Raw genomic sequence first — 5332 nt, 5'->3', positions numbered from 1 at the left:
ACCACCACCACCACCACCACCAACACCACCACCACCACTACTACTACTACTACTACTACTACTACTAATAATAATAATAATAATAATAATAATAATAATAATAATAATAATAATAATAACAACAATAAAGGGCAGTGTTCTGCAGAGGAATGACAGAAAGGGTTAGGAGCATGCAACAAAATTTTATGGAATACATTGTCTTTTCAAAGCACGCTGAAGTGACTTTTATGGGGAATCATGATATAATTGGTGGCTATAAACCTTTTTCACATTGCCAGACCTGGCATCAGTTGTAGAGTAACACCAGCTGCAAAATTTCCAACGTTCAGCATTCACTCAGACAAAACTTTCAAACGTAAATAGCGCTGTTAATCATATACATTTGCATTGCATGCTTATGGTATGTCCGTGCCGAAGCATGCGTATGCTTTATTATATAAATACACACCTGCATGCGCTCTTATCTCACTTTTCTTTCCACAATTCCGCTTTCCTGTCATACACAGATACATACATACATATGTGTGTGTGTGTGTATGTATGTATATGTATGTGTGTGTATATATATGTATATCTATCTATCTATCTATCTATCTATCTATCTATATTGAATATGTATACACTCCAAATTTCATATATATGTACGCAGTCATACATATTCCAGAAGAATATGAATAAAAAAATTATCAAAAGTTAGGAATGAATAATTTTCTGAAAAATTATGTTTCAATACAATTTTAATATTTTGAACGGCATTCATGTATATATTTACTTAAATAAATCTGTATAAAATTTGCATTACGTTTATTAGAAATATGACGTATAATATTTCTCATTTAATGTATAAATAAATATGTGTAGCTTACAAGTTTGCTTCACATTCACACAACTTCTGGTTTTCTTTACGGTGACAAATTGGGCAAATATCGTCTACTAGAGCTTTAAGCCCTAGGGGGTAGACTTCACAGTATTCCGGCCAATTTGCACTACATCATATTCTCAATGTTTTTCTCTTTAGGAGTATAGATACAATAGAGAGGGTACCTACGAAATGAAGTTCTGTAATGGTGTTGGAATGTGCATTTCCTAGTAACACTATCTTGTCTTTAAACGTGATAGTTGCTGTGGTAAATGTGGCCTAATAAAACTGGTACGTCTTTCCAGTTCAGAGTGCTGCCGGATGTTCCATCTGCAGAAAACCCTTAAAGCACATTACCATAGCTTCTGTTTATCACAAAGAATACACTACTAGTCTTCGTTTTCGTGGATTCGCAAGGCTGATAAGCATTAAAGCATATCCAGTGGAAATGGATAGTACACTATATCTTTTGTAACTGATGCCCTGAGATCCTTGCCAAGTTAGGTTTAGGTTTGAAAGTAACCAGTTAACATGTATTCTGACGAGGGAGCTAGGTAAACGTTTTTAATGATGGAAATTCCGTGTAGTGTAAGGGGAGACTCATGCGCTATATTGCTTCCCATGTCACCACATTGTTAGCCAGTGGTAGTAAATGAAGTCCTATATCTGAATAGTTGCATTCACTATTACACAATAAATGCCGCATCACCTTATACACACCCACACCCATTACGTGTGTGTGTGCGTGCGCGCCCGCGTATATTCGAAACGCCAGTATTACAATGGTGGCAGCTGATGAAGGAAATGTTCTCGATGTGGCCTGTGTGTTTTCTGTACTCTGGTTATTATTTTTTTTGTCTACGTTTTGTTTGCAACGTCCTGTACATAGATATGCATCTATATATACAGGTAGATGTAGGTATGCACATACATGTACGTATATATGCATATACTCATTTATTATATATATAGATAGATAGACACATACACACACACACACAGTTATAACATATGTATGTATTTTCACTCTTACGCATGTGGAGAGGAGGAGTATTAGATTCACTTCAGTCTAATACATTCCTCATGATTAATTTCGTAGCACCTGGAGCAATGAATGATAAAATTGATATCATGCAAAAGGAGAAAGACAACATCTAGATAAATGTAAAACACAACTCCTCTTCCCTTCACCATGGTATCGGACATGCTCGGCTTGGAAATAAAGGAAAAAAAACCTATCACAATTAGGTAGATATGGCTACGATCGGAAAGTGTTAAAGATTTACTTTTTAATACTCTACGAACATGCTAAGCTAGAGAAACAAGGAAATAATTTCCATGTAAACTTTCAAGAAACAGCTTGGAATTTGATTTTCCTTTTCTAATTAGATGACTTCATATACAGCTCAAGGAAATGCACTGCCGTTTGAGATGCTAGAAATGATTGAAAGAATGCCTTAGTCGTAGTAATAATGATAGTAAGGCCACTCTTTTCCTTGTAAAACTAAATATGTACTCTACTAAAAACATATACAATAATCTGTTAGTTTAATAGGAATTGATATATATATATATATATATATATATATAACATATGTGTGTATGAGCGTACGTGCGTGTGTGTGCGTGTCCCTAGCCTAATCATTTGTTTTTGGCCGTTCCACATTTATAACGAAATCGATAAAATGTTTAGTCTGTGGTAATCATGTATAAAACTATGTCATTCATTTTAGAAATCATCAGCTGATATCGCATGAGATATCTTAAACATTTAAAGTCATACATTTCTTATAGGTGGAATGTAGTGAAAACTTGGACGAACTTCGTGGAATGTGTGTGCTTTTCCTTCTTTTTAATTTTTTCCATTTTAGAGCGTTGGGATTTGTATTACACACACACACACACACACACACACACACACACACACACACACACACACACACACACACACACACACACACACACACACGCACACACAGAGTAAAATGTCCGCACCCACGCATATATATACACACACACACACATATATATATATATATATATATATATATATATATATATTATTTGATAACAGTTTTGGTCGAATGAAACTGTTCTTAAATAACACATGTAACTCCTACTAAATATGTTTAGTGCTACTTTCTTTTGTTTGTCCATTCACTCGTACACACATATATATCACTGGCGTATAGATGTAAGATCTGCTGGAGCTGACACTGATCTCGGTCTGACACGGCTGTATATAATTCCACTCGGTAAGGAAGACTAAACAGGTTATGTCTGAACCGAACATTATTTAATTCTTTAAAAGAAGCGTCTTATTAACGAAATTTCAAGCAATTGAGTATTCAGTTTCACAGAAACATCGTTTTGCTTTAGTTGCTGATTATAACAATATCCAGGACTCAACAGTTTACGCATACTATATATATATATATATATATAGGCGCAATGGCCCAGTGGTCAGGGCAGCGGACTCGCGGTCGTAGGATCGCGATTTCGATTCCCAGACCGGGCGTTGTGAGTGTTTATTGAGCCAAAACACCTAAAGCTTCAAGAGGCTCCGGCAGTGGGGTGTTGGCGAACCCTGCTGTACTCTTTCACCACAACTTACTCTCACTCTTACTTCCTCTTTCTGTTGTACCTGTATTTCAAAGGGCCAGCCTTGTCTCATTCTGTGTCACTCTGAATCTCCCCGAGGACTACGTTAAGGGTACACGTGTCTGTGGAGTGCTCAGCCGCTTGCACGTTAATTTCATGAGTAAGCTGTTCCGTTGATCGGATCAACTGGAACCCTCCTCGTCGTAACCGACGGAATGCCACGATTAACATACTCATATAATCGTCACTAACACAGTCATGTTCCTCACAGACCGTTGCACTCGTTATTACGAAGTGTATTTGTTTGATTGGACCAGAGACATATAGGTCGGAGTTGAGATTAACAGGGCGAAATATGTTGTACAATATAGATTGTCTGTCCTTAGGTCATGAATATATTGCATCTATTCATCGACGATCGGATACGGATAAATATGTTTATAGTAAACGAGGGGAGCAGCCAATAAATAAATAAAAAGGAGCATCCAGCCATCCATGCTTCCAATCTATCAACCCATCTACACACGCAACCACCAAACCATCCACTCATTCATTCATTCATTCATTCATTCATTCATTCATTCATGAATCTGCCCGTTCCGATATAATGCTATTGTCTGTCATGAAAGATTTCTGAACGAGATAAATCAAATTATGATGAAAATAATATGTATAGTACAGTATAACGATATTTTGTTAATATGGCTGCTAATTTTAGCTTGGTTGATGTGTCTGTCGTTTCCTTGAGATCAGAAGTAAATGAAGAAAACTATAAAAATAATAATTTTTAGATATTAAAGCAATAGCAATTTTCGCGTTAGCGACGAAACGATACAGCAGAGAGCGATTATTGCCAATATGCCTTAGAGATATATTTTGAGAGGAAATGCGGTGTAGCGAGGGGTACGAAGTCATTGATTATGACTGGGCATAAAAGAATGTTTACTGACCCATGCAAATGGTTGCGATGCTGCAAACAATCTAAAAAGCTATATGAAAATGAAGAAATAAACATCTAACTACTAGGAAAGTATCAGACCAGCATTGTCAATGATGCAACAGGAACAAAAAATAGATAACTAAATAAAATAATATATAAAAGAGTCACAAAAGCATATTGTATGAAAATACAGATGGAAATTATAGTGATCAAGAAGTATCCCTTTTTGGTTGCTGTTTTTATTGACGGAACCAGGAGAAGTTATTGTCACTACCTTACTTTGATTTCATCCACCAGCTTCTAGTTATTCACCCTCTAATCCCTTTTCTTCTTTCTTCTTTCTCTTTTCCTTCATTTCTTATTCTTCTGTATTCATATTCATCATCATCAAACTTCTTCTAGAACCAACACCACTACCATTGCTACTACTACTACACACACACAAAAAAAAGCCCAAAACAAAACAACCCAGAACCAACATCGTGTTCTTGTGTTAGCCATATTCATTCTTGCTGCATCCTCCCTTCTTTATTAAATTCTACCGTTTTAAGCAATCCTCTCTTGCCAACCCATGTCTTATGCTTCTTTTCTGTTTCTACCTCAGCACATTTTCTCCTTTCGTTGTTGTCACCATCATGCTCATCATCATCATCACCATCATCGTTGTTGTCGTCCCCATTATCGTCAGCATCTTTGCCAATATCATCATTATTATAACCATCTAGATTTTCCTCTCACATTTTCCCCCATTCACCACCACTCGTTCTGCTTCAGAAGTGTCTTTATCTTCCTGTTTTTCTCCCGTTTCTTGTCCTAGCTAATTTTCTTCTCCATCACTATACTCATCATGGTCACCATTGTTGACCTCTTTTCCTTTTAATTTTCTGTTTTTTTCTTCCATAATTTTTCTTTTAGCCACCTACGTTTCTTCT

Source organism: Octopus bimaculoides, chromosome 3 (genome assembly GCF_001194135.2).
Source record: "Octopus bimaculoides isolate UCB-OBI-ISO-001 chromosome 3, ASM119413v2, whole genome shotgun sequence".
Classification (NCBI taxonomy): Eukaryota; Metazoa; Mollusca; class Cephalopoda; order Octopoda; family Octopodidae; genus Octopus; species Octopus bimaculoides.
The sequence above is the reverse complement of the archived record's forward strand: the minus strand, read 5'-3'. Positions refer to the sequence as shown.